We start from the raw sequence: 23,905 nt of genomic DNA on the forward strand, positions 1-23,905 counted from the left end.
AATAGAAATGTCCACTGGAACCATTTTATTCCTCCTGCCCCACTGGTCTGTGCTGAGGGCTGTGTTTGAGCTCATGTGAATCTCAGTGGTTGCATTGCATGAATTGAAATCATGGCTGTACCTGTCTGGTGTTAAAAATAAGCCATTCCTCCTTTTGCTTCCTCTTGCTTTGGATGCAACCTCCTTTCCCTTTCTCTGTTCAAAGTATTCAGGTGATTCTGAACTTCAGATTGGGCAGGAGGGTCAGTTCTGTCATTGTCCTGTACTTTGGAGGCTCAATGCCATCACAAGTGCTCGAGGGTGGCAGTTGTGTTTTGTGTCTGGAAACCAGCACCTCTGTGTATGTAAAATGTGCCATTGGCTAGAAATGCTAGATAACTTGTTTTGAACAGCAGCAGGCCCAAATTCAGATGTTTCCTGCTTCAGAGAGCTTATTTGCAAATGACATTGCTCGCCTCATAACCTTCACTTAGTATCCTTTAGTCTAAAAATAATTACTGCTTGTGTGAGATTTCAAGGACTAATACTTTGCTTGTTTTCAGCAGGAGACTGACAGGTTTTTAAAAAGATTGATTCATGCAATAGTTTATAAACACAAAATTTTGGCTGGACAATGGAACACTCAAAATCTGACCCTTAGTAAGCTGTTTATATATTACATATTTCCATACACACATTATTGTTCTTAAAGACCATAAATATTCATGGAGTTTCCTCTCTGTCCCTTTAGGGCATTTTTTTCTGGGTCAAGAACTGGTCAAGAGAGCATGTAAGGTACCACAAATTGAGACATACTCATGTGTTAGTTATCTTTAGGTCCTTGAGCAGCAGTAGTGAAACAAATCTTTGTGCTGTGTTTTCTTTCTCCCTTCAGAGCCTTCTCAGGACCAAAGCCATCCCTGTCTGCTTGTTGCTGATCAAACAGTTTTGTTCTCAGTGTCTAAATAGCTTCAGAAATCAGACTTGAAAGACTTGTGTGTTTCCCTTATTTTGTTTTGTTCTCTCAAGGTTGTGAGCACATCAGCTGTGGAGAGGAGGAATTCAAGGTTTGTAGCACAGCAGCTTTGGAAGGAGCAGATCCGTGTGTGAACGCTGCTTGGAGAGGCCTCTTTTTAACCGAGGTTTAAAAGGTGATTCATCTTAAGAGCTTTAACAGAGGAGAATGAAGGCAATTGTAGCTTCTTCTCTTAGTAACACCCAAAGCTTGCCATCTCTGCACCTGAGGTAGATTTGTGGCAACTTCTGGGGACCCTGTCATGGATGCAGGTCCTGTTGAGCTTGGTATTCCCAAGGAAGGGACTGACTTTCCCATCAGCATGTGACCAGATATTTTGGCAAAAACCTGAGCCAGGAGAGCAGCAGAGTGCACACTCTGACACTTCTGTGCTCTTCAGTGTTATGCTGGCAGAACCTTTTGTATTTTGGGGGTGTGGTTTGGTTTTTATTAATTGTGCTTAGTCTTTCTCCCTGTGCCATCCTCAGAAAATAGTGAGGCAGCTGTGTGCCCCAGTGCTTGAAGACTGTGAGAGAGAATTCAGAGAAATTGCCATGGAAAAACTGTTTAAAGGCTAATGGACTTACAATATTCTAATATTAGACGTAGCAGAAGTATTAAGTTGACGAGGTGTTGAAGCAGCACTTTTTTAGTCACATTCTCAGTGTTGTGAAGCCTGTCACAGGTTCTGCATGTACCAAACTGGGTTTTGGTATTAACCTGACCTGGGACAGTTGTCAAGAGTCTGAAGAGAGGAGTGTTTTCCAGCTCATGTGGCTGTGGATTCTTGATAAATAGCTGGTTGGCAGGCTCTGTTGCTGTAGCAAGGGTGGAGGCTATCAGCTCTGTGGTGTTGCCTGTTCCTTTGCATTTCAGGGTGGTAACTGGATCTAAAAGTGGTTGTTTTTTTTTGTTTTGTAGTCTTTTTAGTTGTTGGGGGATCTTCTGTTGTTTTGTGGGGGGTTTTTGTTACTATCTGGCAGGTGATCTGCAGTATAATGGTAAGAAATCTTGTCTTTTCCAATTCTTTCCCAACCCTAGGAGCCAGAATTTTTCTGTCTGATGCTAAACTCATTTCTCCTGCCCCTTATTGTTCAATCCTCACTTTACGAGCTATTTGAAGAGCAGAGTTTGACCATGTAAGTAATCCTAAAAGGGTGAAGATAAAATCTTAAGTCAAGTTGTCAATCAGCAAAGGGATTAAAGAATGTATTCTAAAATGTGCTGGCGTAATAGCAAATTCTGAGTGTTTGAGAAGAGGAAAGGCGTGTCAAGATGAAGAAAGGAGAACAATTTCTAGAGGCTTAAAAATGACTGTAAAAGCGTATTTGCTAACTCTTCTGCTTTTCTGGGTGAATAACAGATGCCACAGTTAAAGAAGTTCCATGTCAAGAATTCCCCATATTCAGGGGCTACAGGCTGACTTGGCATAGCCCACAGTTGCCATGTGAAGTGCTTCAGTTTGGGGTCATCAGTTCAAACACAGCCTTGGTCAGCAGTGGAAGAAAGCTGTTGCCACAGGACGTTTTTTAATGAAGTGGGGCTGGCAATCTGTCAGGCTCTTAGGGCATGGGTTTCTGAAAAAAAAAACACATAAATGGTACTTACAAATAAGCTTTGAGTCAAAGAAATAAACAGGTGTCAATGATAATCTAAAGAAATGAAGTAGGCATACAGGAGGGAGTAACAGGCATTGAGCACTTGTGCTTGTGCAGCTGATAAATGGGCTGTTTATACATTCCTTCATGAACTTCAAATAAAAAAATAGTCAGTAAAGTGGTGAGAAGCTTCTACATCATCTACATTTTCACTGTCCAGATAAAAATAGAAACCAGTGATGGTAACACATAGGCCAGGCCCCAGCAAAGCTGTGCTTTCATGGTCAGAAGAGGCAGTCCTTGAGCTCCTTTTGACTCTGTCACCTTTTTTTGTGTGCAAAATTACCACTTTTTTTTGTTATAGTGGCTTTTTCAGTGTCTTGTCTAGCTCTTACTTGTGGATGTCGTTCATCAGAGATCTGCTGTTCTGCTGTGGAAAAATTGAGTCTGACTTTCCTTTACTGGAGTCCACAGCCAAGTGCTTAATTCCTGGGTAAAACTAAAGTTTGTCCTCTTGGAAGCTTTGCATGGAACATCCCTGCCCTTCCACCTACCCTTGGTGTGAAGGATGAGATGGTACCAGGCTTTTTTCCTCTTCTGTAACCATTGCTTGGGATTTAAAGTAATGGTTTGCCTCAGCAGCTGAGGAAATTGTCTTGGTGTGGTGCAGCATTTGTAAACAGTGTTTGCACTGCAATTTTCTTTTTGTCTTTTCCAGGCCTCTCATGTTTTTTTTCACCTTCCCCCACATACGTGGTCTAAGCCAAGATAGACAATGCTATTCATGCAAAACCTAGTTATTCCTTAGGGAAGAAACAACAAATGAAAGTAACTGACCCTGAAGCTTCTTAGTGAGCACAGCAATGCTAAAAGCTGTTCTGCCTGGAGATGTGTACTTAAAATAGCTCTCAAACAAAAGTGCTTCTTTGGCTTCTCCCTTTTTAGCCCCATCTTGCCACATTGTGGTCAGAAATGCTTTTATGAAAAAGTCTGACAGTTACGGATATTTTTTCTGACTGAAATCAACATATACTCAGATATGAAATCATCTACTTTAGAAAGAGAAGAGAAACCAGCTGCCACATCACCAGGGTTCTGTCTGCCCACCACCCTCTGTACATGTGATGGGGACACAAAAACTTCAGTTTTGGCACAAGTGTCTGTATGTGCTCTAAGAATTTCAGCTCAGTCTCGTGCCTCGCTGCTATTCCATTTGCCCACTGTTGTACCTGATTTACCCTTGCCCTTCAAAACACAGATGGGATTCCTGCTTTGCACCTGCACCTCTTTCCCTGGCTGCCAAAGAGAGCATAGTTTAATGGATGAGCTGAACTCTGTCTGTCCTGCCTGGATGGTAGGTGGTGACGTAAGTGTGCATAATTGGAATTCATCGATTTCCCTGGAGTGCAGAATTGAAAGGCAGGAGGTTAAGCCAGCAGGATATGTGCTCTTGTTCAAGAGGAACAGTGAAGTAAGGCAGCAAAAATGCAGGAGCAGCTTGCTTTGCTGCACCACGTAAGTGGCAGCAGCCTCAGCTGAGAATTTGGGAATTGCTTGGAAAGGGACTGATTTTGCAAACAAACCTCATAATGAAGGTTTTGTAGAGCGTGCCGTAGCTCTCCTTTAAAATAGTGGTGAGCTGGCAAGAAGTGGGAGTTAAAAAGTGGAGATTAAAGACTTTGAACACAAACTGAATGGCACTAATTGAGATTAATTCTTGCTTTATCTTGTCCAGCACTTCTTCAGTAATCTTTCATCTTGCTGCTTTGAAGAGTAAATAGATTTTATAGTGAGGACAGTATGTGCTTTTGTGGCTGTAGGATTGTTTCCAACTAAACTTGCCTTCCTTTTTCTTCTGCAACATCTCCCTTCTGGATCTTTGGGTACACTTGTTACCTGTATAACTCAGATTTAAAGATGCCACGTGAAAATCTCTGCTGAGTTGAAAAAAATAAGATCTAAGCTGGGTTGTCTACTTGAGTCATAACATTTTAGAAATTCTGGAGAACTATTTTGGCTCTGGAAAGAAAGATGAAGAATCATTGTAGAATGGTGGTTGTTTAAGCTGTGGTTGCTTTCTGCCTGCTTAGGCAAGGCCTAATTAACTGCTTTCTTGCAAACATATAATAATTGTGATATCTTTAGCTGCTTCATGGTACAACTTCACCCCGTGAAGGACAGAACTTCACAGATGGTTTACATTCTCCTGAACAAAACCTAGTCCAGGAGAATAGGCATGCTCTGGAGCTCTGCTCTTTCTGCAGCTTGCTAGCTGAAGATGGTAAGTCACATAGGTTTTCAAGCTGAATTAAATTAGTTTTTTGACCATATTTTTGATTCAGAGCCATATTGGTAGCTTACAACTTTTTATTTCATTGAGAGAAACTCTCTAGTGTAAATAAAATATGAAAGCTTGTGAAATGTTGCTCTGAATTATTAGATAATTAGATGGTCACCCCTAAAAGAGAGCAGGTGTCAGAGCCTAAAGGTTCTTTTTTTTTCTTTTCCAAGTTACAATGCACCCAGTGTTTTGTTTGCCACTGCAGATGTGCTGTAATTATGTCTTGTTTGTATATTTTTTTCCCCCTGTGCTTGCCTCTGCCACTCCATCTGAAATTTGTGCAAGGAAACATGCCACTCACTTGGCACAGATATTTTATGTTCCCCATGTCAGGATTCCAGAGGAAAGATGATGGAGATTGTCTTTTGTCTTGTTCTGTAGCTGTGTGGAAGGGGGCTTGAGGGGAAATATCATGGGACACTTGAGAAGTCTCAGGTGCTGCCCTGTGAACTCTGAGACAAATATATCTTGTCAGGCACCTGACCAAGAGCTCTGAGAACACTCATGGAGAGTGGGAAAAATACTGCACTTGAAATGTTCTGTCCTTAAGCATCAAGCCTTGTGGTGATTTACATCCCACGAGCTTATTACCCTTGCACAAAAATAAATCTGTGGATATTTGTAGAATTTTCCTGCAAAATTATAGGAAACATAATCTAGACAGCTAAGACTTATTTCTCCTGCTATTTTTTTAAGCAGTCTAATTTTAAATGACTTGAACAACAGACTTCCACAACTTCCCTTGAGTGTGCCAAGTTGATAATAGAGCAAACATTGAGTTGTACTCTGTTCCACAACAGCCCTGATGTGGGCATGAGCTTTTTTCTGTACTGCTTTGTCACAGTTTCTGATGGAAGCTTTTTGGACTGCTCTGATTGATGTTTCTCCAGAAGTATTTTTGAAAGCTAATTAGCTGTAGCCCTAAAAAGTGCAATTAAAATCCTGTAACAAAATTCTGCTTAGTGTACAGCTGCTATGAGTGTAAGAAAAAGTCAGTGATAAATCTACAGGTTTTTAAAAATGGAAGTTAAATATGGGGATGTTAAAAGAGGAATTGGAGCCTTTCCTAAAGGGACAGGCAAGATGAAATATGCAGTTTTAAAGATTTGTGTCCTTAAAGCATGCAGAAGGGTAGATCCAGACAAATAATTTTATTCTTTATTTGGCTGTTAAGCAGGCTGGCTTCTTGGCTTTGCACATGCCATTTCTAGTTAAACTTAGAGGTAATGCAACTTTTAAAAAAAAAGTAAAACAAAAAAAGGAACTTGTTTTCCCAGATGTGTCATACTGAGGTGATTGAAACTGCATATTTTTTAAAAATACTGACATAAATATTTTCTTCTGCTAAGACCTTGCTGATTTTTAAATTTTTTTTTTCAACTTTTGCTGACTTTAAAAACTAAGTGAGATTGTTATATTTCTTACAGCCTCTGCCCTAAGATATAAAGATATGGATATCATCATGATTTGCATGAAACAGCTGAAGATCCCACAATTGCCTAAGGGATGGATCTCATCTCATCACAAACCTTGTGTTTGTTTTCCTCTTCCACTTCTCTTGTGATAGCTGTGCCATGTGGAGAGTCAGGTCAAATCTCTGATAGGACTGAAGAGTTTGCTTGTGTTTGGTTAGGCCAGGAGAGTTTCCAGCATGGTCTTCAGTTGAAACTCATTTCCAAAATCAGGGGGAAAGGAAACAAAATAGATATCCTAGATAAATAGATTTAAGCAAAGCACAGATCTATATGTAACCAGGAGATCCTGGTTGCATCTGCTGTTACAGCCTCCAGTTATGCATTAAGAGGAAGGTTGTGTGGCTACATTTCCGACCACAAAAGTGCTGTTTCTTTCTGCATTATCATCAAGTACTTAATAACACCAGCTGATAGGATTTAATAAACCCAGTGAAACCACAGGACTGGAAGAGAAAGTTGTAAAATTCAGGAACTGGTTTTGATGAACAAGCTTGTTGTTGGCCTTTCTCAAGGTGGAAATGTCAGCACTTCTTCTTTGGACATAGGTACTGAATTTTCTCTTGCTTGTTTTTGACTGAGAGTGCATTTAGAAGTGCTCAGTTTGAAGAAATACACACTTCAGTGATAGGAATAAATTTTGAAATTTAGGATGGAAACCTATCAAGACAAAAATAAAAGCTAAATAGACTGTATTCCTTATTCTGTTCTTGCACCACTGTAAATGTAGGAAAAGTCTAACACTTGATTCTTCTGAGATATATTTACAGAGTTGAGTGTAGCTGACTTGCTGGTGATGGATAACAGCTTTCCCTTTGGAATCTCCAGTGCCATTCCAGTGCAATTATTGCTGACCAAAATAGTCTGAGAAGAGTGTCCTTAAACTTTCAGAAGACGATTTCTCTGTTCCCATGCTAGAAACTATTCCCTGTACTGTTCTTGGCAATTTGGAATGGAGAAGTGGTACTGCAGGGAATAGCTCTTCTTTCTAGTAGGGTTTCCTCTTTACTGAAGGATATAAAAACAACAGGGAGGAAAAAAATAGAAAAATGCCAACTGTGGATTTTCCTGCTCATTGTTTGTGGTAGATTCAAACCTTAAAAGAATAAAACCACTTTTGGTTGCCTTATCTCAAAATTTCATAAATAATGATCTGTAAAGTATTACTGGTGATACCAAGATATGGAATAATTTTTTAGTGTTTTTAATTAAAAATTAATTTTAAAATGAATTTTTGGTCTTTTAAGTCTAAGGAAACCTACACTCCTTTTTCTTTCTATAAGTAGTGAACTGGAAAGCTCAAGGATACATTGAAATAATTAATTTAAATAAACTTTACAATGGTAAGCGATAGCATTTTTTAAAATTAGGCACTCCTATTCCTTCCAAAATCTTATAGCCATAGTTAAGGGTTTGTTTTTGAAATGGACTTTGAAGGATTGTAGCAATTTGCAGAACCTTAATGTGTCTCCTTGGGATGTGCTTTTGATTTACTTTTTGAGGAACCAGGTCACTAAAGACAAAACTGCCCATAAAATCTGGAATAATTGATATTGAAACTGCACATGTGCAGATTTCTCTCTAAATGAAAACAAGCTTGTTTTAAAAATAGAATCCCTGACTTTCCTTTTTCTACAAGGGGAAGGATGAGGGTATGTATATATAGATATATGAAATGCAGAAGAAACTCAGTGAATTCTGCAATTGCTAGCTGACCTCTTTAGGCTAGAGACTTGATTCAAGTTTTAGCTTAAAATTGTTGGCTGGGATATTTTCTTTCAAGTTTCAGCATAAATTCCAAAGTTTTTGAGCAGGTGTGCACCATGACAGGCTATGGTAATGTGCTAACTGAATTTAGGCTTGGACCCCTACCTGGGCTGTGTGCTGTGAGAGGAGAGACACTGATCCTGTGCACTGAGGACACCAGAAAAGTTTTCACAATTTCAGTGCTTGTGGTATCCATGTCTAAACAAAGCCTTTTCTAAGTCTAGACTGAGAATAGACTTTTTTTTTTCCTGGGACAGACTTAGTGCTGCTTTCCCTGTTTGCCAGAGGATTTGAGTGGAGTTAGTTATTTTCTAAATAAACACACACAAATCATTGCTTATTTTCTTTTAACAAAAGTTCTTTCTAGTACAAACCTTTGGCTGGAGAACTTCAGAGTTCCAGTGAGACCTGCTGAAACGTTGTGTGTGGAACAGTGTGAAGAAGTATGTTGTGTATCACACAGCATCTGTTACCTCAAGTAAGCATTGCTCAGGATCAGACTGGGTATTTACGTGGCTCATGATGGGTTTCAGGCCAGTTGCTGAAAGCAGTTTGGCTCAATCTCTCCTAGCCCTTGGCCCTTTGTGAGTGCTGAGGTGATTAACTTCACTTTTAGACTGCTGGCGGGGCTGCACTTCCAGCTTTGACCCGGTAATCTTCTCAAATCCTGTCTCCAGACCCTCCTATTAGGGGATGAGGAAAGAAGGACCCTGGGTGTAAGAGGACTGACCTCCTGGCTTGTTGAAAATCTTTGTAGGGTCAACCTGCTCTGCTGGTTTCTTTAACTTGTCTTTCCCCCATGAGTGACCTTTTCTTTCCTAGCAAAATCACTTTTTACCTGAGTACTTCTAAGTAGCCACCATGAACTGAGACTAGAAACAGTTTCTCATCCCAGAGGTGAACCTAAATTATTGAGTGAGTTCTTTATATGTCAAAATTAAAATGGTAACCCTGCAAGAACTGAAGCCTCCTGATTACACCAAAACTGAATCAGGGGTCCTTGGGTTCTACAGACAGCTACTGTTTTAAATCATATTGACACATTGCAAGTCATCCAAAAAGTGGCTTTGTACAGGCAGAGGTAGATAATTTAAAAGTGAAGTGATACATTTTAGTCTGCACATATGATGTATCTTTCCTCACAGCCTTGTAACACCCCCAGCATAGGATAAGAGAGTAATCTTTGGCTTTGAACTATCTATTTAAAACCTTGTGGTTCAGTTGCCAGCTGCATAGTTATTCCTTGTTGCCCCATTGCCAGGAATTACATTCTGCCTTTGGAAAACATAACATGGATTTTTTTTGATTCTAATTTTTTTTGTTGTTAGATGTGAATATCCTTTTTGATGTCATTAGGTACCTCTTATATTGCAGCTTGTAAGACACTCACGTGTTCTGGGTCAGCATCTGGACCAACATGACACTCAGTCACTCCTTGAGGTTCTCTTAAGTGTTATTTATGATTCTGCCAGTGCTTGTTTACTGCAAATTCAGATGTCACCGAACTTGACAGTAAGAACTGTTTTCAAGGAGAGAAGAGGCAGTTTAGTTAAAGCCTTGTACTAGGCGTTGCTTTTGTTTAAGAAGTAAAATGGGATTCAGAGCTTCAATATGATCTGCTAGAGAAGCTTCATGTGTTGTCTTCATGGGTTAAGCTTTCTTTTGTTTAATGTTCCATTTAGACCTGGGAATAAACAATTGAGTTTGTTTCAGAGTTAGGAGGAAATCTGAGGACCATATGAGTTTCATGAATATAGGGGAAAAAGTGACTTGCTGCTTTTGGCACCCTTGACTTTACCTTTTAGGGTGATGTGTGCTGGGACTTGAGTATCTATCCTCTCTTGTATTGCTTGGTTACATAAAAATTAATCTGCCTGGAGGTTAAATATGCAGGTCTGTCTGTTGCAAGAGATATTATGTTAGGCTTAAAGCATCCCTTGTGACTCCATCCTTGGAGATACTCAAAACCCTACTGGGCACAGTCCTGAATAACCTGTTTTAGCTGACTCTGCTTTGAGCGGTGGCATCAACCTAAGCAGTCTCCAGAGGTCTTTTCCTACCTTAATTATTCTGTGGTTCTGTGACTTTCAATTTCTTATCTTGACCTATTCCTCAAGCAAGAGTTTTAAACAATATGGATTGGTGTACTTTCTTAATCAACAGCCAAATCAAATTTCTTAGCTAAGAAGAGAAAAGGAAACACGGATGCCTTTCCCCCAGAAATGTTCTGTCTTTTTCTGCAGCCAAATACTGATCTGATGAAAGCTAATGGTGTGGCAGGCCTCCAGCTTAATCCTGTCTGGGTCACCTTAGTACTGACTGCAGTTTTTGAGTGTAGCCTAGCTGGGACAGACTAGTTTTTCTCTGCAGGCACATGGGCTGTTTTTCAATGAATGGGTTGTAACTATTTGTGTTCAGTGGAGAAAGCCAGGAGAGGAGTGTGCTAGAAGCTTCTCTGTGCTTCATTCTGTCTGTAGAAAAAGGCTGCTGAGAGAATGAGCCTCCCAGCCTGGTCATTCCAGTCAGAGAGAGTGAAAGCTGCTCTTGGTCACTTCAGGTGGTCATTTGTGGACATCACACCCACCACTTGCCAGGCTGACCCAAGGTAGGATTGAAATAGATGTGGGCACAGACTGTGTGTGATGTTCAGTTGTAAGTGAAAGTCAAACTCACCTTTAGTAATGGATTGTGTTTGTTTGCAGGTGTTTTGCATCCACACCTGCCTTGCTGCAGGTTGCTTTGCAGTGTTGTCAGCTTCTCCCACACATTCCCTATGTGGCTTCAAATTCTTCCAGGGAAAGCAGCCTTTAATAGCAAGGTACCTGTTTTGTTGGCCATTTTCATTAGATGTTACCTTGCTCTGTTACATAAGCTCATGTTAATGTGGCATGTGGTATAAGTAATAAATAGCTCTGTGCTGGAAGTGAACTGCCTTGTCCTCTGGAGTGCAGGAATGTGGGAGTCTGATGCTAGATCTGGACACACAGAGTCAGTAAATGCTGGGTGAGTCCACGGAGAGGGTGTGTGGGTACCACAGATGTTCTCTCCAGTGTGTCCTATGAGTTACTGAGATACCAAAATGTTGAGTAACCTCAGGGTTACTCCCCACAGCCTACAGTGAGATGAGCTCTAGACCCTCCATGAAGTACCCTGGCAGGCTGTTTTCTCCAAAACCAGCAAGTGGGAGGGTGTAGGGGCACATGGAAGTACTGACACAGGTAGTAGTCAAAGCTCCAGAAAGGAGCACCTCTTGTGTCCAGTGAACAATGCTGTATTGTTCTTGTCAAGGACAGAGTTTTACATTTCATTACAGCTGGATACTGTAAACTTGCTGCTTTGTTCTGTTTCTCTAAGATACCACTGCATCTCAAGCTAAGGCTGCTTCTAAATGTGCCAGCAACCTTGGACTGAAGTCACAGACATGTCTAAATACTGATCTTTGTGTTAAATGTGAGACCCTGCTGATCTGCTTAATGGCTGTATTACTGGCAGATCTAAGGAGTTAGCCAGGGAACTAATGAAAGTGAAGTCACTGTTCCATAGCATATGTGGAAAAGGGAAAACCAAGCTCATTCAACATCAGATTAGAGCAATGCTGCATCAACCACACTGTCGGGGTATTTTAGATATTTCTAAAAGCAATTCAAAGACACAAAATAATTTTTCTTCTTTTGGGATAATGGACTCCTGGGCAACATATAATATATGCTTGGAGCACTTGGAACAGTACTTATCTCTTAAATTCTCTTATGTAATTTAGAGAAGTGATTATACCCGCATAGCTTGTAGTCATCTTACATTCCTTTATTAGCTGTGGGGATACAGATGATGCATAAATTGCCTGAAGTATTTCTTTGCATAGCATAGCTTTGCTTTTGAGGGAAAACAACATTCAAATTTCATTTTCCAAAGTAAACAACACACAGGAGCGTACCAGCAGCTTTTATTTAGCTGTTCTTCCAAAAGCAGAATTTTCTTGAAATTATGTGAACAGCCTTTCCAAACAACTGTTACCAACACTGTTTCTGGCAGCTCTGTGCACACAGGCAAAATCATACAAGTCTCGTGCCACCTTCAGCTTTCAAGGCTGTAATTCTTTGAAACAGAGGAAGAAGCAAAATTTCATCCATCCTGTCAAGGAAAGGGAGTTTCAAATGACAGGGTCACCTCATTCAAGTTTCTTCCCACCCCACACAACACTTGTGAGAGGACAGAGGGTTATAGAAATGGCTACAGTATCAGCTGCTTTCACAGAAATTCAACTTCATGCAGCTAAAGGCCTTGAACCCGATAATTTTACACAGCCTTCAGTGAACCTTCAATAAAGCTGGTTTTTTTGCATACATGTTTGCAGTCATGGTTAGGAGCGTGTGATTCTGGCTTGGCACATCAACCGTGCACATATTGTCATGTCTGCATCTATACAGGAATATCAAAGCACTGGACTAGTTTGGAGGCAAATCCTAGCATGTAACCACCTGTTTCTTTTCAGTCTCAGAAAACTGTATTCTCTTGATAAACTGAGTAATTGCCTTGGGCTTTTCTTGTTGGAGAGTGCTCTAGAACTCCATTTCCCTGGTTTCAAATAGTGAGTTGCAGGACAAAAGCCAACATGTTTTTCTGCCATACCTGGAGGAGTTCTACCCAGTTTTTTGTATTGATACAAGTAGGTTGAGAAGTAGAGGAGACTGGAAGGGCTGATCACAAGTGCTGACCACAGCCTGTGGAAATCTTCCACATGAAGCTCCAGTAGTCTCCTGGCCCATGGCATTGATATTGCATCTCTTCTGTATCCAAATACCATATTTCTTTCATAAAGAAGACCAAATTGTGTTTAGAAGGGGATGAAGCTAGTTTGGGGGGAAGGGTTCCTGTACCTGCTCTTAAAGGATCAGGGCTGAATTTCTCTGTCTATGAGACCAACTCTACCTTTACATTGGTATTCTGTAGAAAGAACTAGAACTTATAGGATACCTGTGAAATTCAATTCAATAGTGTGAGACAATCTGATGGCCTTTTGCTTGGAAATAACCAAGAAAGGAGAAAGAGTGATTCCTGTGATCAATGAGTGCATTAAAATGTATGCTGGTTGTGGATTGTAGAGGTGGAAGAGACAAAAGCAATCCCAGAATGGGCAGGAGAGGGATGTACTGTACACCCTATTGTGCCATCCTCTTCTGAGAACTCATCTGGTCAAATACACTGTACAGCTATAATTCTTCTTAAGATTACACAATCTTCCCACCTTTCAAACTCCTAAACCCCATACCCAACATTATGCAGTTTTTCCCTTGGGAAACCTCAGAAAAGAAAGCCTATCTTAGTCCAGGAGAGCTTGATTTAACCTTAGCATAATGAAGGTGAAGGTATGGAATTGCCTATAAATATGTGTGGGAAGGGAGGGAAAGCTAATGCATAGGTCAGCATCATCACAGGAATAGAGAGGTATAAACTTGGCCTGGAAATTAGAAGAAAGCTATTGATCATAAAAGCAACCGGCTCAGGAAGAAATGTCTGAGTTGATAACAGAGATGAGACATAAAGCATTAATAATCTCACTGGCTACAGTGTGATAAGGGTGGGAAATTGCCCATTTCTATTAGCATTAGATCCTTCTGTCTGCCTTTTGCTCTTCAAATGAGCATTTCCCTGTTATTCCCTATAGTTACAGAACATAATGCAGAAATTACTGCAAAAGGTGAGTGCCCAGCCACTGGTGTCAGCCAGGGAAGGGAAATGAACTTTCCTTATGGCAATGCCCTTAATAACACACTTTAACTTTTGTTCAGCCAAGCAGTTGGGCCAGATGATCACTGTAGGGCCCTTCCAACTGGAATAGTCTGTTCTATCCTAGAAAATAAACAGGAGTGTTACAGAAATGAAAGGTTAAAAGCAAATGTTGCTTATTACTTGTGGTCACTCCCAAGTATTTCAAAAACCAAATACTGAAGAGTTTTCTGGTTTGCTCCAGGAAATAAGAAATTTTTCTCTACAGTTAGCCAGATCTTTCAAGTCCATGGGAAAAACACATGATAATTTCTGGGGTGTATGTATGGGAAATGACAGGGGAGTGGAGAGTAGACATGGATTTTACTGGTAGCTCCCAGTGTAATTAGAAACAAATTTACATTTCTCAGTCCTTAAATTGGAGAAAACTTAGCTTTCTTAATTGCAGCACTTGTTTCTGTAGGCATAAACTAATAGTAAATATATAGATATTAAATTCTTCACTGCCAGAGAGAGAGTAGTTTTCAGGTGTTGAAGACCCCAGGTTGTTCTATCCAGTTAATGCTCTTCAGGAGCACTGTATGGATTTCCAAGAAAGCAGCTATTGTCATGCTATGGTGCTGCCACCACTCTTGGTCATTCCCAGTTTGCAGAGAGAGCTCTGTTCTGCTGTCAGTCTGTTCTGGCTGACTGAACCTGAAAGCAGAAGTTGAAGAGAATACTTCTTAATTTCAATATTTTTCTTTTCCAGATTCAGCAGCAGCAGCCTGTTGGTATTGTCACTGAGAAAGTCACAAGTGACCTGCAGTCTCTTGTGCTCCTTCTTGCTGCATTAAAAGCATTTTACTTCCAGCTATCTGCCTCAGACCCTCAGATATCCTTGCAGAGGAATGGCCTTTATCCAAAGGAGGATGGAATTAAAAAGACTAGACAGAGCAGTCCTTGAGGATGAAAGGCAAAGAGAGATGTGTCCTTGCTACTAGGAATAAATTTTGCTGATGGCATCCTTACACTGAGGTTGGATTTTATCTCTGACTAATTCTTACCAAGTCTTTTCATGTCCCCAGCAGTGCAGCTGTACATGAGGAGGGTTGTAATGTCTGCCTCTGGAAGTGATGCCTGCCATCTTCCTCCAGGAGCTGCTTGCCAAAGCCTCGGGGAGAGGAGAGTAAATCTCAGAACCTCCTCCACCTCTTTCCTCTGATTTCCTAAGAGATTTTCGTTTGCTCCAGGCACTGAGCTTGGCATGGTCTTTGCTGAGAGAGGCATCCTGCGGGTTGCAGGGCTGCAGGGAGAGTGCTATCTGGGCAATTGAAACTGCTCAGTGTTTACTGAGAGTCAAATGTCCAGCCAAATGGGGAAGGTGCTGCCTGGTTACTGTTTATAACCTGTGTAATAATATGTGCAATTGGTATTAGCTGATATGCGGAGCTGAACTGCAAGTTTGATGTTGAGAGTTTTGGGTTTGCTGCCTATAGTTTGGTTTATTTTCAAGATTCTGGTGTATTTTGCAGCATGAGAAAATGCAAACTCTTTATTCTGGCTGTTTGTCAAGATTGAGCCAAAATGTTGAACTGGTTATTTGCTTACAATCCATTCCTGTCTCCTGGTAAAAGCTTTCCTTGTATCTATGAGGAAAATGAATTATGGGGGAGCATTAGACCCAGCAGATTGTGTAACAGAGACAAACTTTCATTAAGTTGCTAGATTTCATCAGTTGTCATTTGGTGGTGTCACAGTTTATTAGTTGCTAAGGGTTGGATTTTCCTTTGCTTTTTAAAATTATTTTCCTTACTGAGGATTGTGGAGCATGCCAGAGTGCCAAAAATCTTGAAAAGAGCAAAGATTTATGTGAGTAAATTTATTGAGGGTTAATACTAAACGAAGTTTAACATGCTGTCAAGAACTCCAAGCATGATAAGAGTATTTTGAGGAAAGGATGGGATAAAGACTTTATATCCATCTGAAAATAAAGTCATGTCTACAGGAATGCAGCCTGGGAGAGGTTATAGAGGAGGTTTGTGGGATGTGTGGAACACACCTCAACCAAGTGATGTAATTAATGAAATAAAAGTTATAGGATTAATGGGTGGGTGAGTTTTCTTCCTGTGACAAATTTGGATTTAACATTGTGTCCATTGCATGTGTTCAATATCTCTCCATTTATCTACAAGCCCTGTGCCTTCAGAGTCTAATAAATAAGTTTTACTGTGAAAGTGAGGTGCAGCTCCATAGTGAATCTGACCAGAATGATAAGCCATGATGGAAAGTAGTCTCCTTCTGGTTCCTTTCAAATCCTGCTTGGTGCCCTGTTCAGACTCTACTCAGTCAACAGTGCTCTTGCTGAGGTGTGTAATTCTCCACCTCTGCAAAACAAAATGAAATAGCTTAATTTTATATTATGGTCTGATCTAGTGACTGATGTGGGAGGGCAGTACCTGGCTGTGAAGCCTGTTCAGAAACAGCCTGATCTAACCTAGATGGAGTTTTGTTGTTGTTACCATTTCTGATTTTAGGTGTGCAGACAGACTGCAGAGCACATATTGTCGTGCATAACTTGGAAGGAGAAAGGAAGGCTGGTGTAGTTTGAGTTTCAGGAGCAGGGTACACCCATGAGTGGTTATAAACACACAGTGGGGTTTTCTTGGGCAGCAGGGAAACTTGAGGGTGTCAGCCTGCCCTGGGGGAATTTAGGTCTTACTGGCCATGCATGGGCTGGGGACATGGGCAGATTGAGCATTAAATAGCTGAGATGAAGAGTGACTAATTACCACTGCCCTCATCTGCAGGTGAGTCTTTGAGATGCTGTTCCTGGTTGGACTTCTCTTAAGGGAAAGGAGGTGGCAGTTCTGGAGGTCTGGCTTCAAGGGTTGATTTTTTAGGTTTTTGTGGTTTTTTTGATTCTGCATGTATCTTTTATATTGGAGGAATTATACAGGCTAAGGTTGCACCCATGGGTTATAGCATGATCTCAACCCTCCCTGAACTTGTCCTGGAATAAAGCTTGGGATTTGTTGTTTGTTTTTTTTTAAGTTCAGCAGTCTTTAAATGGTGGTTTGTGGGTTGGAGAAATCTTTACAGCTCTTTTATTCAAATGTCTATTTACTTAGATTTCTTGGCTGCCAAAAGATTCTTGCAAGATGTGTATAAAGAAGATTCCAAAATGTTGAACTTCCTCTGCTTTCTGTAATCAGTCTTCTTCCACAGAAAATGGTTATATATCCAGTAAATAACCTGTAATCTGTCTGAACTCTCTGTGCAGGGGATTTGTGATGCCATACCCAGCTGACTGTGTAAAAATGGTGACATTAGGAATCTTGTAATCCTGTTTTCTAACTCCCTTGTCATCCACCGCTTCCTTTCAGGAAGTGCCTGCCTCTTTTCCACACCCATTACAGCTGAGAGTTGGAAGCAGCACAAATAAAACTTGCTTTCCCATGTTCATTTTTTACTGTCTGTAACTGGAATATTTGTTTTGTGAGAGTCTGGATTTACCAAACCATTGAGGGGTGAGTCCTGGAGTTGAAAGTCTAGGCATCTATCTGCTGTGATTAAAATAAATGCTGGCACAAGTGACCAGTCTTTGAGCTTCCTTCTGAAGTGCTAAATATTTCTTTTAATGACTGATACAAATGAAGGGGGCTTTGGTAAATTCAGCCTCATTTGGATCCTGTGACTCTAGGTGATAAGTAATCTTTGACCTATATAAGGGGGAATTACAGAATTAATTGCAATCAAATTACAGAATCAAATGTAAAAAGTTGGAAAAGACCTCTTGAGATCACTAAGTCCAACCTATGACCCAACACCACCTTGTCAGACCACAGCACTCAGTGCCACCTCCAGGGACGGTGACTCCACCAGCTCCCTGGGGATGCTGTTCCAGTGCCTGACCCTTCCATTGAAGAAATTCCTCCTGATGTCCAGGTCTGAAGCTCTCCTAGAACTGCTTCAGACTGTCTTGTCCTGTCACTTGTTCCCTGGGAGAAGAGGCTGACCCCCACGTGGCTACACCCTCCTTTCAGGTGGTTGTAGAGAGTGATAAGGTTACTCCTGAGCTTTCTCTTCTCCACTCTGGGCTAAACAACCCCAGCTCCATCAAGGGTTCCTCACCTTGTGCTTCAGACCCTTCACCAGCTTTCTTCCCTTCCCTGGCTAATTAGGTAATGAGGGAGAACTGAAGCATATTAAGTGGAGGCAAGTGCACATAAGAGAAAGCAAGCACCTACTACAGAGGGTGCTAGACCTTTTCATTTTCAGATCTCTGAACCATTCTACATGCTCAATAAAGATTGGGAACTTTTATCCTCTTGTCACTTGCAGATCATATGGTTCTATCTGTCTCTTTGTCCCTGTTGATTTTCTTTTCTCCTTTGTGATCCCTTCTGTGATCATTCCAGGCTGTGTTTTGGTGCTAGGTTCTGGCAGATAGAAGCTTTCACTTACATAAATTTTTGCAAATGTGTTCATGTGAGTTTCATTTGAGAATTTTTTATGAGCTTTTTTTTTTTTTTTTTCCCAGAATACAAATACAGGTTCTTTGTTTTTTCCCTGTGTCATGGAATGGTTTAGGGTGATCAGTGCACTGACAGAATCTGGAGACCTCAGATGGTCTTGGCTCAGTGGTCTGCAGAGGTTGTTAAAGTGTGTTTGTATCCTCCAGTCTTTGTTCTGCCCAGAATTTTTAATTGGGGCAGAACAGTGTTCTTGTTCTCTAATGTTCACTAAAGCTTTTCTCCAAAACACTGGTGTTTCTTGTGGCATACACAGCACATTGGCTTGGAAAAATGAATGGCTCCATGTCCTGTATGGTGTCAAAAGCTGATATATCTTGCTGTGCTAAGGCAACCAACTTGTTTTATTCCCATTTGAAGTCATAGAAGGAAAGTTTTGTGAAAGGATCATTCTGATAATTTTAGGAGTCTTTCTTTTGTTTTTTAAATAGGCATTTCCTAGGGTTATTAAATAGTGTTTGCAGAACTCTTGGGAAATCCAGCTTGTAAAACTGGGTGGGAACTTACTTTAGGATGCATTTCTATGTTGAAATGTAACATCAGGAACAGCTTCAAAGCACTTCAGATACGGGATTTCAACTGTATTGCTCTGTTACATCGTGGTGTGAGAATGCCACCTCTCCAGGTGTCCTACTTATTATTCCTTTACCATCCTCTGAGGGGACAGCTACCTCTTCCTTGGTATAATTTCCTTTTTTTTTTTTCTTCCAAGGAAAAGCATTGATCTCTACCTTGGTTTCTTTCTTTGGTAGTGTTCATTCAGTGTAGGGAGTGCTGTGATCAAAGAGTTGTGCATGACAGCAGCAGCAAAGTATATTTTTTGAATTCTCATAGATAAAAGGTTGTATTTTGTAGGTCAAATGCTTTCAGTAGTTGTGTTGTGGCATTGAAGAAATGGTTAGTAATAAGCAGCATACACATTTTTTTCTTCTGTACTTTGATGTGAATTTGGGAACCAAAATATTTTCTGTAACTGCTTCTGTATTTGTACATTTCCATGTTCTTGTGTATAATTACCACTGTTTCTCAAGTCAGTACTGGCTTGAATTTTTTTTGACATGAGAATTCTATGAATCGTTTGTGTAAGTGCTAAGAACACGTTCTTGTATTTGCAGTCAGGTTTGTATTTGGTTTCTCTTTCTCCCACTTTTGGCCTAGCTTGGGAGGGAGGGTAGACAGGAAAGAGGTGGAGACCCAAAAGTCCCATGTGGTGGGCAGAAGTGACCAGACCAAGTTTAACAGGTGTATTAAACACAGTTTTTTGACAGCTTATTTGCTTGAGTCTCGAATATTATGAACGGGAACAGATCTAAATCCCATCTCAAAACACGCTGTGGACAGTGCTGACGTGCCCCTTTTCCATCTGGTGTAAAAGGGAAGCTGCAAACAATGGCAACCACGCCTTTGTCCTCCTGCTTTCCCCTTCTTGCTCTGCATAATATGGAGCTAAAATAGTTGCCAGTTTTGGCTTTTGCTTTTCTTGTCAAAATTGTCCTCTTTTTGCCATCTGTTCCCTACTCTTTCCACTGCCCTAAAGCTGTACTCTTTGGTACCTGTGATCACTTAGAAAGTCATGAACATATTGTAAAAAATCCATTTTTTCAGTTTTAGCTTGAAGTAAAAGAAATTAAATCTTGGAAATTAAAACAGAGCTTTTTCATTTGTTGGAATAAAGATTTTTTGTGTGTGTGGCTTCCTAAAGAAAGGAGGCTTATGGGATTGAGCCATTTGTTCATCTGCTTTTCAGTTCATCCTTAATAACTTTTGAACAATTTCATCCAGATTCAACAAGGAATAAGAGCCTCAAAGGTAATTGGTTTCCTACAAGAAAACTGGAGGCTGGGTGGAGGAGAGAGACAAAAATAGGTGTCCCCACTGTCTGTAGCATAAGCTTAACTATAATCTGTGCTTAGGCTTTTGCTAGCCAAGTTCCAAGTGTGTCCTGGCTGCCTGGGTACTGCAGTAATTTCAGTTTCCAGGGCATTTTACTGAGTCTTGCCTAGGCACAAGCTACAGAAGGGGCCATGGAAGGAAGGCAAGGGCGTAGAGAATGTTGTTGGAGAGTGGTTTTATGATCATGGACCAGTTGGTTTTCAAATTCCATGTGGTATTACCTCTTCTTCTCGATGCCTGACTTCTCAGAGGCTCGTTTGTCAAGGGTGCATCTGTGGTGTTTGCCTGGCTGTGAAATAAATGTAAGAAAGCATTTACATCGTGCTCAGAGAAACTCAGCATTCTGAAGTGCAGCTGGGCAGTTACTTTGGCAAATCTTTTATTCACTCCTGATTTAGGCTAGAGAGAAGAAGTTGTGAATGTGGGTGGAATTAACTCAATAATTTCTGATGGCAAAAAAGAGATGGCTGAAAAATATATTCCTGTAGAATTTTTTTTTTCCCTTGGGCTCAAATGATTGCTTGAATGAACACTTTGAACAAAATGAGGATGGAAATGTAGAGGGGGGCAGTAACTCCTATAATGGGAGTTTATTTACCCAGAATATATAAGCCCTGCTTTTGCAACACTTGCTGCAGAACTTCAATTTGTACAACCAAATTCATTATGTGTAGAATTTGCAAAATCTTCTCTTATCTCTTGGCTTTGGCAGAAGTAGGGCACTGGGCTTTCTTTCTCATGTATGCATTTGATAAAATATTCATATTCCTGCGTCTCTTGTGACTGGGGGAAGGAACCACCACCTGGAATTATTCACTGCCTGCATCTCTGTGTTTTCCATTGGTTTCTTTTGTCCTGGGTGAGTACTGGAGGTCCTGAGGGTACTTGGAGCCATGAGTCAGTGACAACCTCCTGCTATTATTGTAAATAGCAACGTGAACACTGTTCTTGCATGAGTTTTTCCACGGGCTTTGTCTTTCTCGCCCAACGCGGGAGCCAAGGAATTCACAGAGCATCTGAGTCAGCAATCAGCTGCCTCGAGACAAAACATGCAGGATACTGCAGCCCTGCAGAACAGCCAGCAAGGCACACAAATACCCTGGAAACCTGGCCAGTAATCCTTGCCTGCCCTTGCTTTCCTCCTGTAATTTCCATGTTCTCTGACGTGTTGCTCGTGGATTCCAAGGGGTGTTTACATCAGGAATGCAGAGTTCTAGGGAGTGACCTAACGTGGTGACTGAAGCCTCGGTGTTTCACCTGTGGGCATAACTGATTTCCCAGCATGTGTGAAATGGGATTTGGGCACAGCTGCCATGCTGAGGTACCCCTTGGAATGTGCTGGCTCAAATGACCTGCTTTCTGCAGGTTTGGCTGCTGGCTTGGCAAACCTCAGACACACGGCAATAAGTTCCTAGAGTGAAAGGAGGTTGGATTTTTAACTTTGGGGTCTTTGAGCAGTGCTAAACCAATGCTGCTTCACTTCCTTGCTGAAAAACTATGGGAGAAACAAGAGTAAGAAATGATCCCTATGCTGTCCTTACATCTGGCTGTATCAGTAGTGGAATGTGGACTAACAGACCCAAATTTAGGTCTTAATTTAGGTCATGTAACTCGTGTTGCTTTTTCTGCAGAAGTCTCAGTCATCAGCGCTGGTATAAAGTGAGTGTTTGGGTGGTAGAGTGGGGGTGCAAGAAGTGGGGGGAACATAATTCAGCTTGGAATGTTGTGCTGATTAATGAGGCATATGACTTTAGACTGTAGGTATTTTATTGTGTTTGTATGACACAGAGACACTGAAATGACTCCTTCAGCATTAGAGGTGTTTTGTGGGAGCGTGTTATAACATTCTTGAGAACAAAAGAGGAGAGACAGGCCTTGAGTACCTGGTGGGGCCAGAAGAGAGGTGGAGAGGGACTTTTTACAAGGACATGAATGATAGGACAAGGGGGAATGGCTTCAAGCTGTTATAGGGCAGGTTTATGTTGGATACTGGGAAGAATCTTTTCACTCAGAGGGTGCTGAGTCACTGGTACAGGTTGCTCAGAGAAGCTGAACAGAGAAGCCCCATCCCTGGAAGTGCTCAAGACCAGATTAGATGGGGCTTTGAGCAACCTGGTCTAGTGGGAAGTGTCCCTGCCCATGGCAGGCGTGTTGGAACTATGTGACTTTTAAGGTTCCTTCCAAACCAAACCATTTTAGGGTTCTGTGGCTTAGGCCTCTAGTGCAGTGGTTTCCCTGAGGTGCAAGCCTGGAGCATGTTTCCAGCTTCACAACAGTGCAGTTAAGATGGAAAATAAGGAAAACACTTCCAATTTGCTTAGTGAGCAGTACTGCTATGGACATGGGCATCACTATCAGCCAGTTAGAAAAACAGCTTCATGGGTACTGAATCCTCTAAGGCAGTTGTCCTAATAAAGTTTGAATTGCATTCTGCACTATAACCCATTGTTATACTTTGACTTCTGTAGGAACTTTTATTTTTAGAGACTACCAATTTGTGGCTTATGTAAAAGTTTCCAGGTCTCCTTTGCCATTTCTAAACATAAACAATAAATACCATGTTTGGCTGAAAAGCAGGAGTGCCCAAATAAACTACTGGAGAGCTGTCATAAGGGAGGGGAAGAGACATGAGCTGTAATGTTTGACTTGGCTTCCTGTCTGTTGGAAGCAGGAAAAGAGCTGGTGAGAATCTAAAAAGTTTTATCCAAGTGCACATATTTCCCTTTTTACTTTAATACCCTTTGCACAAAAAACAAAGGGCAAAAAGCACCACAGAAGTGCTTTCACTTCCACAGTTGGTGCATGTGTTCTTTCTCAGCAAGCAGGGTAAGCTAGTGTATGTACTCTAGTACTATGTATAAAGGAAAGGAAAAAGTTTATTATATATAAAAGAGAGGGAGAGGAAGAGAAGATATCTATTCTTCAAACAAAATCTCTAATTGTGATCCAAAGAACTGATTCTGTAGGTCTCCAGCCTGCTTCTGAGGGATCCCAGAAATGAGCAGCACAGCTCATGACAGCAGATCTGACCCAACAGATTAAAGTAGACCCCAGCTACCACCTAAAATTTTGTATGGACCTGCATATCAAAAGGAGTTGAAAACCACAGAATAGATGAATTAATATGGGAATCTTAGGAAGCTCATGGAGCAGCCACATTTCACTCTTATGCTGCTCATTTACTGACAGAAATATGTGTACAGGCTTTAGGTAAGGGAGATATCTATACTGCTTGATGCAACACAGACAGGCTTCCTTTTTTTTTAGTTGACATATTTTCCTAAGAAATGGATTGCTATTAGCAGGTTTAACTTACTTTTAAGATCACAGTAACCATCACTGTGCAAAAGCCAGTCTTTTAGAGGCAACGACTCTATATCAGCTTGTGCTATGCCATCCTCTCTCATCTCTATTTATCATGACCAAAGACACATGTCTTTTTAGAGTGAAGGCACCAAGGCTTATTCTACTGATGGAGAACCAACTCTTGAAGTGCTCTGTGGCAGTAGTATTGTTAAGAGCAGCCCACAACCATTGCTGTGGTGTTACACAGTAACTGGGACATAGGAGGTCTGCCTGTTCTGTTTTTACAACCTCTT

General features: G+C 41.0%; 1 protein-coding gene across 50 annotated transcripts in view; it reads left to right on the forward strand.

Annotated features, from left to right (window-relative positions):
- MICAL3 (microtubule associated monooxygenase, calponin and LIM domain containing 3) overlaps window positions 1–23,905 on the forward strand; it is a 172,032-nt gene that overhangs the window by 44,009 nt on the left and 104,118 nt on the right. For 8 of the 50 annotated variants that reach the window (XM_086885960.1, XM_086885976.1, XM_086885983.1 and 5 more), the window contains exon 2: window positions 10,875–10,990. The exons of 37 other annotated variants lie outside the window; for them this stretch is intronic. The gene's annotated coding sequence lies outside the window, so the exon portion shown is untranslated. Of the gene's footprint in view, window positions 1–10,874; window positions 10,991–14,650; window positions 14,917–23,905 lie in introns of all 50 variants that reach the window. 5 more of the 50 variants (XM_086885977.1, XM_086885991.1, XM_086885985.1 and 2 more) reach the window with 2 other exon arrangements.

This window comes from Cyanistes caeruleus, chromosome 4, assembly GCF_971803275.1.
Source record: "Cyanistes caeruleus chromosome 4, bCyaCae1.hap1.1, whole genome shotgun sequence".
Classification (NCBI taxonomy): domain Eukaryota; kingdom Metazoa; phylum Chordata; class Aves; order Passeriformes; family Paridae; genus Cyanistes; species Cyanistes caeruleus.